Below are 21,821 nucleotides of genomic sequence, written 5' to 3'. Positions count from 1 at the left end.
TCTCTTTCTGAGTACGGGGTAACTGCATCTTTTGAATTGTTCTGACTCTCTCTGAAGTGACTTTTCTGATGCCTTTTTCTATCTGGTGCCCCAGATATTTCGCTGATTTTGAACAGAACTGCAATTTTTCAGGGGCCACTTTATGTCGCTTTTCACCTAGGTGATTCAGTAAGGCAATGGTATCAATCACACACTCTCTATGACTTTTAGACGCCACCAAGAGGTCGTCAATATACTGCACCAAAACAGAGTTTCCAGGTAAAACTAAGGATTCAAGACACTTTTTCAGGATCTGATTAAAGATAGAGGGACTTTCGGTGTACCCTTGGGGGACCCTATTCCAAACGTACACGTGACTATTGAAAGCAAATGAGAAAAGAAATTTGCTGTCTGGATGCAATGGGATCGAAAAGAATGCATGACATAGGTCTATCACAGTGAACCACTCAGCATCCCAAGGAATCTGATACAGGATCACTGCGGGGTTCGGGACAATAGGACAGCAAGGAACAACGATCTTGTTTACCTTTCTCAGGTCCTGCACTACTCTGTACTTGCCACTAGGTTTCTTGATTCCAATTATGGGGGAATTACACGGGCTGCTCATCACTTCTTGTATGATGTTTGCTTCTAGCAATTTCTGTATTTCAATGGCAACTCCTGCTCTCACTTCGGCACTCATTCTGTAAGGCTTGGTATTGGGGTAAACTGCATTTTCTTTCATGGCTATTTGTATGGGATCTACATTTGCCATTAATCCTACATCCTTTCCAGTGAAGTCCCATACTTCTGGTTTCACTGTCTGTTGAAGTTCTTCAGGTAAATCTTGTATAGTCATTCGTTTAATTTCTGAGTCAGGTCTGATTAACATTAACTTGTAGATGCCATCTTCGTCTGGGGTCTGAATTTCGACGCCCTTTGGTGTGCAAAAGATAGTACAGTTCATTTTGCACAACAAATCACGTCCCAGTAAGTTTACTGGACTAGTGTCACAAACGACAAATCTATGCATTTCTTTAAAGTTCCCTATTGTAATCTCCATGGGTTCAGTAACTGGGGTACTAATCAATTGATTAGATACACCTACTACCTGGATTACTTCTCCCGAGAGAGGTAGGTTTGGAACGTCCGCTGTTCTCACAGTAGAACGGGTAGCACCAGTGTCCAACAGAAAGGTGACATCATTTCCATCAACCTTTCCTTCAATGTATGGCCCTGACTGGTCTACCGGCAAGGAGGCGCCCAGTACACACTCCTCGTCCTCCCCTCTCAGGCCCCGTCAGTACTGGTCATCACAGAGGAAAGTGTCATTTAATAAATACTGCGAAGTTGCTGCATTTCTGTTCTCATTGCCTCCCCAGATTTCTATGTCGTCACTCTGCGGTGATTTTCCCTTAATATTCGGTTTTGGCGCTCGGGGCACTTGGATTGTTTTTACCTGCTGCTGAGTCTTTCTTGGTTTTTCATTCTGCGTCTGTGGAATTAAATCAGGGGTTTGGGTATTATCATGCTGTAAATATGGACACTCGTCTCGCCAATGTCCAATTTCCCCGCACTGGTGGCAGGGAAATTTCTTTTTAGCTTCTTCTCTGCTCATTTTTACTTTGGGCTTTCCCCCACCCCCAGGGCCTTGATTTTGGGTACTTTTACTCAATTTACTTAATTGCTTTTCCTGCTGTTCTGCGAGCTTTACTTGTGCCCACATCACCTTTTCCTTGAGTGCTTTTTTCTTATCTGCCATCTCGTCCTCACAGTATTTTGCATACCGTAGGACCTCATCTATTTTCTTAGACTGCCAACATATTTTATTATCTTTGATCCACTGACAAATTTCGGGTCTTAAACCGTTTACAAACCTGTAAATGAAGTGAGTCATATCCTTCATCTCGATGTTATCTATGCCGCTGTATGTTTTAAACACCTGTAACAGTCTTTCATAAAAGGAGTGCACAGTCTCGTCCCTTTCCTGCGTGGTTCTATCTATTTTTGTCCAATCAGTTTCCTTTGCGGGCACTTTTAGCTTCAAATGTTGAATTACTTGTTCATATTTTCTCATCACTTCTTTAGAGGGTTCCCCTGTTCTAGAGTCCCTCGGGTACTCCTCACTAGGCCAAGCTATGGCTATTTTACACTCGGTCCATAAGTCTACCGGAACCACAATATCAAAGAACCCATCCAAATCTTTCCACAGGCATTTTTGAACCTTTACAAACCTTTCCACCTGCCTGTACCAGTCCACAGGCTTCTCTCGTAATTTTGGGAAATCATTTGTAAAGGACACAATATCCTGTCTGGACCATGGAACATGTACGTATTTTCCACCTGGCACTTCACGCATAGGACATAACTGTTCTGGTTTATCAGCTTCCTTTAGAACGAATTGAGGAGTCACTTGTTTAGATCTAGCCTCCTCTTTCTTTTTGGCCCACCTGGCTTTCCACCTGTCCACCTCTCCCCATTTCTGTAATACTGTCAATAACTCTTTGACCTGTGCCTTCTTCCCTGACATGTTCAGGTTTTCCAGATCCTTGTCTGAGAAATCTGCTCTGTACGGTTTTTGTAAAGGTTTTGATTTCGAGATATCTATTCCCATACTAGCTGCAGTGTCAGTTAGGTTTTCATGGAGTACTCTGGCATTTCGAGTAAGGCTCTTGCAGATAAACAACAGCTCTTCTTCCGAGTAGGTATTTAGTCTGTCTAATCCTACATTTCCTGCCATAAGTTCCTCTATTTCTACTCTCAGTTTGTAGAGATCTAGAGGTTTCGACTGAAGAGTTTGTTTTTCTAATTCTCGACTCCATCTCTCAATTTCTTCAGGAGTTACTACCGTGACACTCTTAGTACCCGAAGCTGATTCCATTTGAATTTCCCTCGCATTGAAAGGATTATGTCTTTTCTGCATCCTTTTTCCTGGTTCCCTAATAGGCAGATCCATTAGTGAAACTTCAGACTCACATTCACTTGTTAAGTCATCTACAATTAAGGGCTCTGATCTCGGTTGGGCTACAACTGGGGTAATAACTGGAGTTCTTGGACTTCCCTGTCGATCCCCATACAATGGAACCACTGGTCCAATAGTAACCGGGATTGTTAAAGACTCAGGACTTGCATTTAACTGAGAAATCCTCTGAATTATTTCAGCTCTCTGCTTAACTAGTGCCTCTCGTTCTCTGTCCTCCAATATCCTTTCGACTGAATTGTCATGTAATACTTGTGGGGTTAAAGTTGGAGCACAACTCGGGGCAGTGGGAGGTGTCTCTCTGGGTCCTTCACCATAACTAGGTCTTGGGGGCAAAGTACCTGTGCCTAGGGATCTTGGTTCTTCCTCATATGGAGGGTTTAGGAACGGCATTCCTGAACTGGATTGTCTTGCCTCACCTTCGTAGGCAGATCTAGAGCAAAAGTCTCTTTCACAGGAGTATCTTGCGTCCCCACTAGCTGGCATTCTTGGATAAATATCCCTTGCATCTACGGGACCTAAACTCTCGGTATAGGGAGGTATGAAGCAACCCCCTCCCACACTGGCAGATCTGGCCTCCTCCTGGAGAGGAGGTCTTCGAGAATTATCCCCCTCACTGGAAGGTCTATTTCTTTCATTGTAAGGAGGCGGACTTCTCATAAACAGGTCATCTAATAATTCATCATCCGACTCTCCAATAGGCACCCAATGTTTGCACTTTTCTGTCTTCTTTTCCCCCCCAGGAGGACCACCCACTGGCATCATTGGAAACAGTCCTTCTACTATCATATTCTGTCTCCACTGTTTCATCTTTTTGTCACGGGTCTCTTGTTTTCGTTTCGGATAAAATTTAGTCAACCCTTTATGCATCCGGGGCTCATCCTTTTCAAAAGCTTCGATTTCCCATTCCTCTAGTGCTTCGTATTGTGTTAGTCTAGGTCTGGGATGTAAGTCATTCATTCGGGTTCTCAAATTAAATAGAATTCTGCCATTAAATGTACCTTCTAATGGAAAAGCCAGTACTCCGTCATCTTTCGTGTACTCCACCCAATTTTCCAACCATACACACGAGTGGTACCCTTTATCAAACATCATGAAAGATGCGGGAGTATTCGGTGGCGGAATGACAACACCTTCTCTGGTTCTAATCGGTTTGTCCTTTTTTAAATAATTCTTTACTTTGTTTACAAGAGATCATTTTCTCTTGTTTCCGTACATAATGTCAGTTTTATGACCTTTCCACTGATCGTTCTCAAACCCTAAATGTCGCGGATCAGGTCTAGTATGCGGTCTGTACGAATGCCACATACGGTTTCTTCGAGTGACTCTGTTTACAAAATCACCCCCAATCCAAGTGCGTCTCTTATTTTCGTGCGACCAATGAAATGCACGAATTCAAATAATTTCGACCAATGGGTGCGCGGCCTTTTTCGCGAGACAGTTCTCACGCTTTGGCACTCACCCCTCCTTTACAATTCCAGCTCCGCTACACACCCGCTGCGTCTACCAATCCCAGTGCGGCACGGAGTGACGTCAGAGCAGCCTCGCAACTGACTCCCTCCTTCACAAGGTAACGGAAACTTTATTTCTTTCTAAAGTGCTAGTGCTTGGATATTTAACAACGAATACACATTCGCCACTGTACTCAAGTGTCTAGACAGAAAAGCTTTTGTTTCACTGCAAGTAAACTCCTTCCGTCTACTTTTCACACGCTACGGATAGATCGCTTCTGCCTACCCTTCACTCAAGCATTAGGGAACCTGCTACTTCCTTAGACTCATCCACTTTTCTGGGATATATTCTAAGTCTAACGTTTCACCAGCGAACCCCTTTGCTATCACTCAAGCTCCGACGAACCTGCTACTCCTTCCACTGTGACTCTTACTAGGTTAGATCACGAGAGAAGTTTTGCCAATGATCTCGTAGCTATCATTTATTCAAACATATATTCAGAAAAAACACTAGTTAGTGCTTCCAGTTCTACCTAACCTGCACTAACCTTCCTTAAGTCAGTGACCTCAAAGCAAGTGGATTCTCTTCACCACTCGCTATTCAATTCCCCGGGGATTCCAGACAAACACAAAACAGTTTACTTAACGAGTGGGTTAATACATATATCAGTACAATAATAAGAAAAACAATTTAAAACATTTCATAATTTTCCAAAGCAAAGCATTTCACGTGAGTGATTAGTTCACCTAAAATCTTTACTCTTTTAGCAGCAAAAGTTCTTTCTCAACTAGCAGCATCCAATTTATCTAGCTTAACTAGTCCTACCTAATTTTAACTAGTCCCTAACCATAGCTCTGCTACCAGAAAATTACTGATAGAGATCGTGGGTCACCCGACCAACAATTTCACCATATAGATTTCGGGCCCATAGATTTCAAATCACCATATACATTAATCAGGCGACCTCACAAATCTACCATCAGCAACCCTGATTCCTTCTTATTTATTCTAGTGTACCCGACTTACCAATCCACCGTTACGGGTACCTATGACCACAATGGATCAGGGAGCTAGCTGTAAAGAAAAGTAGACAAAATACAAAACCCAACTTTAAATACCTTTGATATTCATAAAATGACCACGGACAACTGAGAAGTTTTAAAGGTTTTATCTAGAAATCAGTTTCTGAGAGCATTAGGCTTACAGTTAAAAGGCAATCGATAATCAAGATAATAGTAGATTGCGAAAAACATGGACATTATAACATGTGCCAAGGTATGTCTTTATTGAAGCAAAGACAGAAAATAGAAAGGTGCAGTATAGAGTTCTCAGCCCTATCTATATATTTACCTAGAATGGTGTGAAAACCAACCCTGGCCACGGATCAGTCAAGGACAGGAAATACCGCAAGGAATAGCAGTCATCAATGGGACAGCAGGTGCAGAATGGACACCCCAGGACAGGACAGGAAACCCAGATTAGGATCAGGACAGGACCACCAAGGCACGACCAGCACCCGCAGTTTGGAAGCAACGCCTGCGCTCCACCCTCTCTGCAGCTATTAGTCAGAACCCCGATTGGGTTAGCGAACTCCCCAGCAAAGTGCTCCGCCAGCACTTAAGGTTTAGTAAAACCCTTAAAGTCTATGGTCAATTTCGGACAGAGTGCTCCGCAGCACCCTGTAAATGCAGTCACCTATTGAGTGGGTTGGGTCAGTGACAGGTCAGCTATTCAGACAAGTCGGACAACTTCTCTAGCTGAACCTAGGCTAGATATACTGTTTTGGGGTCAGTGTACCACCCCCCAATGTTGCAAAGTGTCAGAATCCACAATTTCGATTGGTCCCAAAGTAGGCTAGGTTAACACACCAATCAGAACAGCCTATTGTAAGCCCAAATTTACATTCTAGGGATCCGCCTAGCAGGATTGGGGTTCCCACGAAAAGTTTCACAGAATACAATGAAGAATTACAATTGTTACAAACGAAGAACAAATTCTGCTCCATCCTCCTAGGTCAGAGGTGGCTTTCGCAGGAGCATCTTGACTGTGGCTGCCAGCTGGCTGAGTTCCACTGTTCAAGGACATTTCTCCCTGGCTGCGTGTCATGCGCAGAAGGGACCGTCAGAATGGTTCTCGTCACAGTCAGACCCCCCAGTTATCGTGGTACATGAAAAGTAAGCGAAAACAAATAAAACATAGAAATAAATGAATATACTACACATCATGATTGTATACTTATGGTTTTATCACTATAAAAATATACTATGCGGGTTTATATTAGTGCAATACACAATAACACGAGAGCATCTGCACGAGCTTCACCACGTTAATACATAAGCAGCCATCTTGTGGCTATTACGCATGCGCACCCTTTCCCTCCAGAATTACAACTACGTCATGTCACGTGAGTGTGACTAACGCATGCGCAGAAGCAATATTCCAAACGGCGGCCATTTTAAGGACACAGATTCATCGTATTAGTAAAACACATAGGCAAGCATCACTAAGATACACGCGCATTCAAAAAATAAAGGAAAATTAGTACAACATACAATTTTGTTACCGGGTTATAACAGATTCGAGGTTCATGACTCAAGCAAGTCGCGTAATATGCGAAATCTTGCTCTATCACGGTAATGTTACTTACTGTAGTAGTATGTACGGCAGATGTGCTGAAAGCTGTTCCTATTAAACAATATCTATTGTATTGTACTGCAGCATTTTTTATAGCGCTTACTACCCCTATGTGGGGCGCTGATGTGCTTGCCTAGATCAGTAGCATGGTACACCATGTAAGGTGTGTGATTGGATGGGTGTTAGCTAGTTGTTACTCTATGAGGGAGCTATTTCTATGTCATGTGTGAATACCACTGAGGTGTGGTTATCATGTTATGGGATTCAGCACATGGCATTGTATTGTATGATGAAGAGCAAGAGCCAGACATGCATTTTTGTGGTTTTCGATATGCTGATAGCTTTGATCAGCTCTGCAGGTCTCTTTATGATACTTCATATGATACAGTCTGCTTACCTGGTTACTGCACTGGGTTGCCCAATCTGGGATTTTGTGTGTAGTTGTGGTCCTAAGCTGGCATGTTTGGGGAGAGAGAGCAGTGGAGCAATCTGTAGAGATGAACAGTTTTATTAGTCTCCCATATCAGAGTGTCTATGTGAGACAAATAAAGTGGTCCGATTGTATCGATATTTTGGCCCTGCAGTGAATGGATTATATTAAAATCCTCCAAAATTATCCAGTAACATGTGATAGATCTCTCCAGTTATTACATGGCTGTTTGGTTGGAGAAGTTTGTTTCTTTTGGCTGTACAGTGCAGGTGAGGCCAACCCTCAAAGTAGATATGTTTTTTAAGTGAATTTAATTGGGATAAGTTATAATTTGTTGCTGACCTATGCATATTATGGGTTTAGTATTATTGTGGACCATAACAATTACACGAGAGTACATAACTGTACAGTACCATGGTGAACCTTAGGTAAGCTGTTTTTTTGCTTACCTGCATAATGAAAGCAGTTTGCTGGCTCAATTGTTTGCAGTCTGTGGGTTGTAAGCTGAGGGTGTCTCTTGCGAGTGAGACTGTTTTATGGGCTCTGCTGCAGCTATCTAAGAAATAGCCAAGTTTAAAACTATTTTCTTAAGTGTATATGTCCCTCGGTGCTTCTAATGCTGCAAGTAGTAAGTTCCAGAGCTTAGTGACTTGTACTGAGAAAGCAGTGCCTCCTACGGATTTCTTATAGTAAGGTGGTATGATGATAAGTGGTGCAAGCCAAGAGCGCAGCGTTCTGTTTGATTTGTATTGCCTGAATTTACTTTGTAGGTTTAGTGGTCCTTTTTCATGGACGGCTATGTGTACAATGCCTATATAACCAGTGGAGCAATTGCATGACATGGGTCATGCATTCTCTTAGGTCAATGTGAAGAAAAAGCCTTGCAGCAGCATTTTGTGTGAGTTGTATTTTGTTGATATTGAAGGCATAGTCAAGCTTGGAGATTACAAGCATGAGTTTGGCTTGCAGTTTATGTTGGTATACAAGGTATAAGACAATGGGAAGTAGTGCTCTCCTTGTGTAGAAGGCACTCTTTGTGACGTTGTTAATTGAGGTATCAAAAATATGTCTGAATCTATGATTATTGTTAAAATTCTAACTTCTGTTGATCTTGTCATGGGGCTTCAAGTTCCTTAAGCTATAGGGCGGTAGGCTGGTAGTTTTGTCATTATACACATGTTATAATCTCTCTCTTTGTGGTATTGAATTTAGATCATTATTCATCATCCATGTGTTTATTGCACGATGGCAGTCATCAAGTTTTGACTGTAGGTTTCCTACCCGTGCCGACTGTGCCTGCTGTTGAGCCGTGTATGAAAGACTTACTGGGCACAGCAGCTCCAGCTCCAACACCCACGAAAGTGGCACACTCAGAGGCTTTGTTTGCTCTGATCTTCATGGTGTGGGTAAGACTGATTTCAGACCTGTCAGCCCTGGGAGAACCTGTTTGCCAGATAGTACTTCAGCGCTGGAATATTTTTAGGTCGAGCTGGTGTAGCAGCGCGAAGCGCTGCATCCAGCGAAGCCTCTATTGTTATCCACTTGCTGGGAATCTGGGACAAGGGAGGGGCACACGCAGGGCCGTCGGCGATTTCAGTATGTGTGCGCGCACGTACACCCACGCACCCTGCACATCTCCTGTCCCACTTCCAGGGCAAGTCAGCCTCCTGCAATCAATCACACACGCACACACAGACGCACACGCACACATGCACACACACAGACGCACGCGCGCACACACACACACGTGCGCACACACACACACACACGCAACTTTCACACACGTTTCTTAATTTCCCCAAAAGCTCCCCGCTTCTGTTCCATCTCTCTGCTCTACCTCCCCTCTGGGGCATTGCCCCCCGTACCCCTGCCTTCTCACTAGTCCCCGCTCTTTCTCCGTCCGTCGCCTCTTCTACGACATCAGCAAGCAAAGAAACGGCCAAGAGCGCTCTGCGTCTGCGCGGAAGTGCGTGCGCCCGCCTTACGTCTCTCAGTTGCTGTACCGTACGGCAGACAGTCGCGGGCCACAGCCATTGACCCATACGGACAACTGCCCTTTTCTATTCTCTACCCCCCGCCTTCCTTTCAAGGGTCACTGTCCTGACCATGCTTGTTACATAAACAGCCTGGTTTGTAAAATGTGGACTGTGGCGTAAAGGTCATGTTCCCTGCTGCTGCAGTTTCAGCGTCAAGGCACAGTGTGTAAGAAGGGTTGTGAATGAGGGGCACGCACGGGGTATTGCTGTCAATCATGCAGCAGGTGCAGACGCACTATGCACCGGAGGTGTGAAGAGCCCATTGCACCCCACGAAGCCTCATTTTCCCTCAATGTAGTTGGGCCTACGGCCCCATGGCTGCTACTCTGGGTGTGCATCACGAAGCACACACACTCGCAGCCAGGGGTTGCTGTGAGAGGGAACAGGATATGGCGTCACGGCCAGAGCAGCCGGCTTTGGAATTAGGGTGCCAAGTTAAAGTCTCAGCGTCGGCTCAACATCCTGTGATTCTGAGCAAATCACTTAATCTTTCCGTATCTAAAACAAAAAGTGAGCGTGTGATTGAGTCATGTAGCTGTTGGTGTTCATGTAAAGAAGCCCTCCTTGGTTTGAGTAATCTTTAACTACACACAGAGTAGTCTGTTGTCTCCTCATTCGACTCCATCCACCCCCCCACTCTGCCCACGCTGCTGCAAACGGTTCCCACAAGCCCACTCAGTAAGGGTGTGCCGTGTGTGTTTTCGGAAAACATGTTCCTTCTTTGTCTCGCTTTATTTTTCTGATTTTAATTTGTAAACTGTAAGCAGCCCACCGGGACGTGAGAGGCGGGGGTGAGGTTGGAGCCAGTCAGCCCCTTCACGAAGAACTGAAACCAGACCGAGCTCGGCTGCCAAGCGAAACCGCTCCGCCTCCACGGCCTCGCTACTTACTAGTGATGTACGCTCTCCAGAAATGCAGCTAGTGCAGAAATCAGTGTGCAGATAGAAACTCACGGATTCAGATGCTCACGGGGCAGGTGCTCTCTAGAAACCATGTAATTGCAGGCAGTTTTTGTTTTCCCCATAGTTTATTAGTAGGAAAAGCTTTGGCCATTAGGTCTGACTTGGATTTGAAGTCACGATTAAAATATTAAAAGCGCCTGCTGCAACGAAAGAGTATACAACGGTAGCCACGCATTTTTTACAACGCGGTACCGTTACCACGCTACTTTTACCACGCAAGTCGTTACCACGACTTGCGCTGGGGGGCGCTCCAGGATAGTAAATAGTTTAATTTACTATCCAACTCCTTTCCCTAGAGTCCACGGGGACTGGAGTTGGAATAGTAAATTAAAAAATTTACTATCCAGCGCCCCTCCACGCAAGTCGTTGTAACGACTTGCGTGGTAAAAGTAGCGTTGTAACGGTACGAGTTGTAAAAGTACGCGTGGTACCGTCATACATCCTAATTATGTTTTTTTTTTTTTTAGAAAGAATCCATGTACGAGATAAGGAATTAATTGTTGGAAAACTCCGTGAACTTTTGATATGTAAAACAGTCCTTCATGCCCTGGAAATGAAGCACTAAAGGAGCGGGATAGGTAACAACAGCTCATGTACGCCTCCCGTCTGTCAAGCCAGGCCCAAAATGCCTCGGTAAAGGCAATAGCTTTGTGTGTATGAATGAATTGTGAAAGATTAAGCAGTTTGTACTATGCTTAGTGTAGAATGAGGGTGGGGGCAATGCCCGTCCAGGAGGGTTTAATCCATGCCAGTCTTTAGGGATATCAACATAAGAGAGAGGCGGGGGTGAGGTTGGAGCCAGTCAGCCCCTTCACGAAGAACTGAAACCAGACCGAGCTCGGCTGCCAAGCGAAACCGCTCCGCCTCCACGGCCTCGCTACTTACTAGTGATGTACGCTCTCCAGAAATGCAGCTAGTGCAGAAATCAGTGTGCAGATAGAAACTCACGGATTCAGATGCTCACGGGGCAGGTGCTCTCTAGAAACCATGTAATTGCAGGCAGTTTTTGTTTTCCCCATAGTTTATTAGTAGGAAAAGCTTTGGCCATTAGGTCTGACTTGGATTTGAAGTCACGATTAAAATATTAAAAGCGCCTGCTGCAACGAAAGGGTATACAACGGTAGCCACGCATTTTTTACAACGCGGTACCGTTACCACGCTACTTTTACCACGCAAGTCGTTACCACGACTTGCGCTGGGGGGCGCTCCAGGATAGTAAATAGTTTAATTTACTATCCAACTCCTTTCCCTAGAGTCCACGGGGACTGGAGTTGGAATAGTAAATTAAAAAATTTACTATCCAGCGCCCCTCCACGCAAGTCGTTGTAACGACTTGCGTGGTAAAAGTAGCGTTGTAACGGTACGAGTTGTAAAAGTACGCGTGGTACCGTCATACATCCTAATTATGTTTTTTTTTTTTTTAGAAAGAATCCATGTACGAGATAAGGAATTGATTGTTGGAAAACTCTGTGAACTTTTGATATGTAAAACAGTCCTTCATGCCCTGGAAATGAAGCACTAAAGGAGCGGGATAGGTAACAACAGCCCATGTACGCCTCCCGTCTGTCAAGCCAGGCCCAAAATGCCTCGGTAAAGGCAATAGCTTTGTGTGTATGAATGAATTGTATGAATTGTGAAAGATTAAGCAGTTTGTACTATGCTTAGTGTAGAATGAGGGTGGGGGCAATGCCCGTCCAGGAGGGTTTAATCCATGCCAGTCTTTAGGGATATCAACATAAGAGAGAGGCGGGGGTGAGGTTGGAGCCAGTCAGCCCCTTCACGAAGAACTGAAACCAGACCGAGCTCGGCTGCCAAGCGAAACCGCTCCGCCTCCACGGCCTCGCTACTTACTAGTGATGTACGCTCTCCAGAAATGCAGCTAGTGCAGAAATCAGTGTGCAGATAGAAACTCACGGATTCAGATGCTCACGGGGCAGGTGCTCTCTAGAAACCATGTAATTGCAGGCAGTTTTTGTTTCCCCCATAGTTTATTAGTAGGAAAAGCTTTGGCCATTAGGTCTGACTTGGATTTGAAGTCACGATTAAAATATTAAAAGCGCCTGCTGCAACGAAAGGGTATACAACGGTAGCCACGCATTTTTTACAACGCGGTACCGTTACCACGCTACTTTTACCACGCAAGTCGTTACCACGACTTGCGCTGGGGGGCGCTCCAGGATAGTAAATAGTTTAATTTACTATCCAACTCCTTTCCCTAGAGTCCACGGGGACTGGAGTTGGAATAGTAAATTAAAAAATTTACTATCCAGCGCCCCTCCACGCAAGTCGTTGTAACGACTTGCGTGGTAAAAGTAGCGTTGTAACGGTACGCGTTGTAAAAGTACGCGTGGTACCGTCATACATCCTAATTATGTTTTGTTTTTTTTAGAAAGAATCCATGTACGAGATAAGGAATTGATTGTTGGAAAACTCCGTGAACTTTTGATATGTAAAACAGTCCTTCATGCCCTGGAAATGAAGCACTAAAGGAGCGGGATAGGTAACAACAGCCCATGTACGCCTCCCGTCTGTCAAGCCAGGCCCAAAATGCCTCGGTAAAGGCAATAGCTTTGTGTGTATGAATGAATTGTATGAATTGTGAAAGATTAAGCAGTTTGTACTATGCTTAGTGTAGAATGAGGGTGGGGCAATGCCGGTCCAGGAGGGTTTAATCCATGCCAGTCTTTAGGGATATCAACATAAGACGGATTTAAATGCAAATAAGTTCAGTTGGACGACATTGCCTTATCATTGGTTAGCCTCAAATCTGGCAGGTATCTCGTTTTTACACTGCACTCAATGCAACATACATTCCAGATACCACTCAGTGCCACATAATTACATGCCACATAACTACACTGCACTCAATGCAACATACACTCCAAATACCACTCAGTGCCACTTAATTACATGCTACATATTTACACTGCGCTCAACGCAACATATACTCCAAATACCACTCAGTGCCACATAATTACACGCCACATAATTACACTGCATTCAATGCAATTTACACTCCAAATACCACTCAGTGCCACATAATTATATGCTACAAAATTACACTGCACTCAATGCAACATAGACTCCAAATACCACTCAGTGCCACATAATTACACGCCACATAATTACACTGCAGTCAATGCGACATACACTCCAAATACCACTCAGTGCCACATAATTAAACGCCACATAATTACACTGCACTCAATGCGACATACACTCCAAATACCACTCAGTGCCACATAATTACACGCCACATAATTACACTGCACTTAATGCAACATACACTCTAAATACCACTCAGTGTCACATAATTACACGCCACATAATTACACTGCACTCAATCGACATACACTCCAAATACCACTCAGTGCCACATAATTACATGCCACATAATTACACTGCACTCAATGCAACATACACTCCAAATACCACTCAGTGCCACATAATTATATGCTACATATTTACACTGCGCTCAACGCAACATACACTCCAAATACCACTCAGTGCCACATAATTACACACCACATAATTACACTGCACTCAATGCAACATACACTCCAAATACCACTCAGTGCCACATAATTACACACCACATAATTACACTGCACTCAATGCAACATACACTCCGAATACCACTCAGTGCCAGATAATTACACACAACATAATTACACTGCTCTCAACGCAACATACACTCCAAATACCACTCAGTGCCACATAATTACACGCCACATAATTACACTGCACTCAATGCAACATACACTCCAAATACCATTCAGTGCCACATAAATACACGCCACATAATTACACACCACTAAATTACACTCTGCTAAATGCAACACACACACCACACAATTTCACTCAGTGCCACATAATTATATACTACATAATTACAATGCACTCAATGCAACATACACTCCAAACAATACCACTCAGTGCCACATAGTTACACGCCACATAATTACACTCTATCTATCTATCGCATCACCACAGTATCACTCAGCACCACCACAACATCACTCAGGAGCACCACAACATCACTATGCACTCCCACAGCATCACTGAACACCACAGCATCACTCGTCGCAACCACATCACTCAGCACCACCACAGCATCAATATGTGCAACCATTCAACAACTGGTTCAAATATGTTCTCTCAATGTTTCAAGCTTTATTACAAATGTCACAAAAAGATGTTAATACTTCACTTCTGTTCTTGGATTTTCGTCACAATAAAATACACTGAACATAATCTTCACAAAAGTTATTTACAAAAGTTTAAGCTATTGCCATTATAAATTACAATAACTTTTATTTAAGTATTGATTATTTAAAAAACTTAAAAGCAATTGTTATTTGTAATATCAATACATCTAAGTCACATAAATACAACACATATTGCATTACAAATGCTATAGGTGTCACATTTGTGAAAGTTAAAAGTATTGGCATTGTAAATGACAAAGCTGTTAATTTCGTGATTTTCAAAACCAACACATAAATAAAAAAATTGTCATTTACAATACCAATAGCTCAAACTTTCCTAATGCGAGACCTATTGCTTTGCAAATGCTTGTTTACTTTAATGATGAGTCAGAGTGTGGCTCCTGAGAATTGTACTATTAGTGGGGTTAACCTGAATGTCGCCGATAGTGATTGAGAAATAACTGCTATCGCTGACTGAGAGGATTGGGATTCAGGGATCTGCCTATTAAATACTAGAGCCCTAACCTAAGGGAACTGTTTGGATGGTTTATGAATGTTGTATTTTATTTTCTAGTCATAGATAAATACTTCTTTTATCACAAGAGCAAGTATTTGACTGAACAATCATTTACTGCTGCTGCTGTGCATATTTTAAGTTTCCTGGTGCTGTGCATATTTTGAGTTTTGAGCGTGTCTTCACCCCCCTGTGTCTACCTCGCTTCCGAGAGGCCTTTGACTGCTTGACCCACACTACCACTGGGAGTCAAGGGGCTAAAGGGGTATTTGGCCCAGTTGCTCAAGATCCATAATAAGTCTGGCCCCAGAACATCAGGAGTAAAAGGTCTCAAACCCACGGTTGGGCCCAGTGATCACTGCTTGCCCTGTGGCCCTCTAAACGGGTTTCTGGCAAATAGTGAGACACACAATGCTGCAAAGGGAAGGCTTCCTTTGCAGGCCCTGCCTTAGAAATGGGCATAATGTCACTCACGCCCGAGATGAATTGTGGGGGATCAAATCACAGTGAGCAGCGACTTCAGCTCCTTCACCAAGATGGCCGCTTTGACACCTACAGTAAAGGTAAAGATTTGGATATTGCAGGATCGATCTCTCCTGCTTACGTCAATTTTAAATGTAGTGCTTTCTTTTGCAGGCAACATTTTATGTGAATTATATAGTCAATTCCTATCATCTGTACATACACACCATCACGTTGACATAGCCTATCACTAGGCTATAAGGTACTCAGTGGCAGAACTGCACCACTAACATGAAGCTATTTAGCAGCTAAAGTGATTTCTATACCATTTAGAAAATCCAAGACAATTATACAATGCCCAATAATTCTTTTTCAAGTAAGACTAACTATGTGTGGTACTCAGATATGTGGTGCATACGATGTGTGGTACTTAAACCTGTGGTGGAGAACAACCAATATTTATTTAAGAAGCAGAGTGAGACAGGTTTCCTCCACGTGTACGCAGGTTCCTGAACTCATTAGATACCATCATAATCTGAAGGACCCAAGATGTTATTTCCATCTCTTTCTATCTATGTATTTCCTGTCTCTCCATCTGTATGTCTCTGTGGTCTGACCAGCCATCCAGTCATGCACCTACAATCTACCCATTTATCTCTTCCTCCCTTCTTTATTTCTCACTTACTCATCCCCTGGGGAAAAGTTACAGCACAAGTTTGCGTTATTTTGTGCACAAGGCCACTGCTCTGCCTCAATGCGCCCGTGGTTTTGTAAAAAAAAAGAAAAAAAAAATTCTAGGCTCCAGCAAAGCTTTTGTATTTAAGAAAGAGGTCTCTGATCTGCATCTGAAAACAGCTGGTTCTTATCTGGAGCGTGAATATGTCCCGGCCGGTCACGCGCCCAGTCAGCCACGGCCCAGTCAGCCATGGCGGGTCTACGTGGGATCGAACTTACCTAAATATGTGGTGTACCACATCTCCGCTGGCACTGATTCACATCACATGATATGCCCCCAGCTAGGTGCTCTTAACTCATCCATTAATGGTGGAACTCAGCGTCAGCTGCCTGTGTCATCACATAGCATCACATATGATGACAGAGGTGGATGCACTAGTCCAGTGTGTGCTAACGCAGCAGCGCAGTGCATCCGCCATCTTGACAGGAAATGTAAATTAGCCTGTAGTAATTCAAACTATTATAATCATTTCATTCAGTCAAGGCTCCATAGTTGGCAAAGGGAGTGTATATTATCAAGTGTTCACTCAAAAAAGGCTTTCCCTAGAACCAGTATATAGTAATACTTCAAGTGTGACGTCAAAGTGGGGAGCTCCAGCATTTGCCTACTTGGAGGTGCATTAGATGCGCTATCTTGGTGCAGATCTTAAAGGCAGTGAGAGTTACCTTGTGCATATTCAGAAAAGCTTATTTACAGCTTTCTACAAAGGCTTAAGGCTATGGTTGTCATTATAGTCATGTTTGCAACAATTTATAGGAGGGCCAAGGTGGCTCTGTTTGTGTGAGAGAGAATATACTTCCACAAAAGAGAGAGGATGCCAATGGGGAGTGTGCATAATGAATTACGATGGAATGTGTTGGTCCCTGAGCATGTTGTGATCCATGCAAGTGGTATTGTTCCAGGGACCAGAGAAATCAAAAGCCTCTCAAACTATGGCTGTCGCTGGTGAAAGGTCTTTTACAGCTGAGCGCTATTTGGTCTTGATAGTAAGTCCTGATGTGCTATTACAGTCTCGTGTCTCTTACACAGGATCACATTTATGATGATTAGCTACGTAGCATGCAGAGCCCTACTGGGTGCCCTTACTGTGCCTTGTATGATGTTAGTGATTGTAAATGCAACAATGAGTTCTTGAGTTTTCGAAATTCGACCAATTCATTTAAGATCAAGCTTGGCTCCATTCAACATCATCATTTATTTTATTTTATTTATTTTGAAAGTTTTATATAGCGCGAACAAGATCTTTGCAGATATCAGAGCGCTTTACAAAAACAAGGGGTAAGAAAACAAGAGAGTGGTTAACAGACTTTTGAGCACAGAATAGTTGTAGGTAATAAATGAGTAGCAAAATAGGGTAGGTACATGAGGGAGCATAGTCAATCAGATAAGCCAATAATACAAATAGACAATCAGATAAACAGATAGTACAAATAGGTGCAGAGTCTCAAATAGATCCAGAGTAAAAGTTCAGGTGAATTTAGCCATGAGGATAGCTTTTACTTCTTTCTTAAAAAATGTAGTGGAGGAGATAAGCCTGGTTTCTGGAGGGAGTGAATTCCAGATCCTGGGTGCCATTCCTGAAAAGGAGCATTTATATGTTTTTTCCTTCCGGAATCTTCGAGGTTTCAGAAGAAGATTTTTTGTGCTTCTAGTGGTTCTTGCGCCACCAGATATTGTCAGCTTCTGAGTGAGGTAGCCGGGTGAGTTGTGGTGTACTGCCCTGTGTGTCATGCAGGCAGTTTTCAGATGTATTCTGGATTCAAAAGGCAGCCAGTTCAGGGATTTTAACTCAGGGGAAATATGCGAGTGTTTTTTTGATCCAGTGATGAGTCTCGCTGCAGCGTTCAAAGAGGCTCTTAGGGGTGCAGTTGTAGATAGGGGGAGTCCGCAGAGGGCGACGCTACCGTAGTCTATGCGAGGAACGACTAGGGCTTGTACTGCAGTTTGGAAGTCCTTGGCTGGGAGGAAGGGTTTTAGTTTCCTCAAGGTATTGATTTGGAAATTAGCTCCCTTACTTGCCTTGCTGATATCCTGCTGCATGTTGAGATTGGCGTCAAGTGTTATGCCTAAAGATTTCGCTGAGTCCACGATTGTATGTTGGACATTGAGTGCAGGAAGGCGCTTGAGCCAAGTTTGAGTGGTGGAGATTTTCCCGGGAGGTAAGATCAGAAGGAACTCAGTTTTCAGAGCATTGAGTTTGAGGTGATTATCGGCAAGCCATGATTGGGTGTTTCTGAGCGTTGAGTTCAGAAGTTTGATGTCTTTGGGGGATTGTAATTTGAGATATAGTTGGGTGTCGTCGGCGTACATGTGAAAGTGTACATTAGATGCTTGTAACAAGGTGGTGAGAGGTTCCATGACTAGGTTGAACAATGTTGGGGATAGGGAAGATCCTTGTGGGACGCCTATTGTTACAGGCACTGGTGGGGACATCAAGTTGTTGCTCTTGAATTTCTGAGACCGGTTATGCAGAAAGGAAGTGAACCACTTGAGAACAGTCCCGGATAGACCCATTCTGGTGTTTAACAGCTCGAGTAGGTTCTCGTGTTTGACGGTGTCAAATGCTGAGGTGAGATCAAGAAGGATGAGGAGGCAGGTATCGTTTTGATCTAGGATTTGGAGGGCGTCATCAATTATGTGTGTCATAGCAGTTTCAGTACTGTGCCCTGCTCGGAAGCCTGATTGATGAGGGTTGAGGAGGTCAAACTGATCAATGTGTTTTGTCAATTGGAGTTGTACGCATTTTTCCAACAGTTTGGCAAGGGTGGGAATATTGGTAATAGGACGGTAATTGTTGAGGTCAGTAGGGTCAGCTGTTGGTTTCTTGAGTATAGGTGTGACTTGTCCAACTTTGAGGGAGTCGGGATTGAGTCCTTGTTGAAGTGAGCTGTTAATAATTTTGGTCCAGAGTGGGAGGAGCAATGGGATAAAGTCTTTTACAGCGTTAGCAGGAAGGGGGTCTGTGAGGTGATTAGAGGGTTTCAAGGTGCCAAGCAGTTTGTCAATTGTTTCTTCTGAGTAGGTGTCAAAGGATGACCATGCAGCATTGTTTTTTGGTTCAGTGGGTGTTTTGCTGTGGGGGTTGGAGTAAAGGCTTACGTCATTGAGGAGATCGCTCCTTATGTTATCAGTCTTTAGATTAAAGAAAGCAGCGAAGTCTTCATAGGATGGTATATCGCCCTTTGTGCTATGTGATTGTTGGGATTGTTCCTTGGATTGTGTTTTGATTAGTTCAAACAGTTTTCTTGGCCGGTTTTTTGCTTGGTCGAGCTGGAGGCTGAAGAAATCTGATTTTGAGCGCTTGATTTTCGTAAAGTAGGCGTTTCTATTTTTTCTTCAGAGTTTTAAGGTGCAATGCCGAAGGGGCTGATCTCCAGGTGCGCTATGCCATTCGCATGACCCGTCTATCTTCGTTGAGTCTACCATCGTACCATGGGTTGGAGTTCTTAGTGGAGACTCTTTTCAGTTGCAAGGGGGCGGACTCATTGATTATTGAAGTCATAGAGTTGAGGTAGTGGTCGGTCAAAGATTGAACGTCAGAGGCGCCAGTAGGGGGAAGGAGGAGATTGCAGCTGTGGGAGGGTAAAGAGTTTGGGTTGAGTTTCTTCAGGTCCCTTTTCCAGACCTTGGATTTGGTGAATTGAACCGGGTTAAATTTAACTTTTTCATTGATGAAGAATGTGATAATGTGGTGGTCTGACCAGTCACAGGGTTGGATTGACCCAAGTTGGGTAGAGTCCTCTTTGGAGATGATAAGGTCGAGGATAGAGCCTTTGTCGTGGGTCGGGCTGTTGCAGATTTGGGTGAGGCCAAGAGTGTTGAGGAAGTTTTTGAGACTATTTACCACTGCGTCATTGTGATTGTTCCAATGGAGATTGAAATCACCAAGGAAAATTTGAGTGTTTTTGCCGTCCAGAATTGGTTGAGATTGTGTCCATGAGTTGTTGGGTGAAGATGAGGTTGTCCCCAGGTGGGTGGTAGATGATGTGTAGTCTGTGGGTTCCAACCCTAAAGACCCAGCGTTGTTCTTATCGAAGAAGAGTTCAAGTTGTCTCACTATGAACTTTCTAAATGAATGTCCATTTCAAGTCAGAGACATTGTTAGGCCTCGATGTAGTGTCTAGTACACTGTTTTATCTAAGTGATGAGCGTGGCTGCATTAACCTCTGCGCATAACCATAAAGAAAGTAGATTTCGAACATCGCCCGCCAACTTGGGAGAGAGGGAGGTAAATCCCTTGAACTGTCACCCCAATTGTGTTTACTTAACATATGGAGGGCGTCCGATCTCACGCAGGATGAACAGACATGGGCCTGTATGTATTTTTTATAGCGAAGCGGAATACGGCGCAACACTGGGGGGTGGCCACAGTTCCGCTCCTGGCTGACTGGGCAAAAGATATGGATACTGTCATGATGGCTAAAAAATCAGTATTCAAGAGTAGGGGCTGCCCCAAAAAGTGGGACCAGAAGTGGGGAAAATGGAATAGATATAGAGGGGACATCTGCATCTCACCAACGGTGGAACTCCGGGGGAACAGACAGGCACTGATGGCCCAGTTGATGGCGGAGGTGCTGGCTTCTCCCCCTTAGGGGTAATGATCTGGGTCTCTCCATCCCCCACTCCCTGTACACTGTTGGCTTGCACCTGATGCATAACTTTGTGGTAAATAAAAATATTACCCTGGCATAATTTCTAGGCATTAACAATTAGCATGTATCAAATGAGAGGCAGAGAGTCCGTGGTGTCCAAGTTAAAAGGGCTTTATTCCAATAACTCGAGTTAAGGGAGAATCTGTTCCATCACCACTGAGGTTCAGGAAGGGTCTTCTAACATTTAATAACAAATGAACAACATATATACATTTTGTCTTGTACATAGGGCGTAGGAAGGAACGCAGAGCAGAGAAAGAAACAGATAAGAGCATGTGGGCGTACATGTGGGTGTACACTTTATGAGTCATAGGTAGGTGATAGGTAGGTGTCATAGGTGGGTGGTACACAGAGGAGGAGTTTGCAAGACCAGCTGGAACTTTGCCCTACTTGTGTGAGACTTGGTCATGACGTGCAATTGACGTGTAACTGGGAGGAGAGCTGACTTTAAGTCTAGTAGAGAAACCTTCAGTGTCAGGGCGACCAGCACATCTGGTACTATCTGATATCTTAGAGATATCTAGAGTCGGGGATGTATTATCTGAAGTAAAGGTTGCTCGTCACTAGGAATCAGAAAAAGCATATATTTCTTCGTTCATTGCCTGGGGCTGTGAGCTTTCTATGGATGCAAGCACTGTGATTTCATCTAAACGGAGACAGGAAAGCTAGGCCCTATCTTTACAGACGGGTTCTGTTTACCCTTCTCACTGGGCAGGAATGTGACTCTGTACAGCAGGCAGATAACTGTTATTCATAATAATATCTTGGCAACCCTT

The sequence above is a fragment of the Lissotriton helveticus genome, chromosome 4_1, assembly GCF_964261635.1.
Source record: "Lissotriton helveticus chromosome 4_1, aLisHel1.1, whole genome shotgun sequence".
Classification (NCBI taxonomy): Eukaryota; Metazoa; Chordata; class Amphibia; order Caudata; family Salamandridae; genus Lissotriton; species Lissotriton helveticus.
This window is presented reverse-complemented; position numbering follows the sequence as displayed.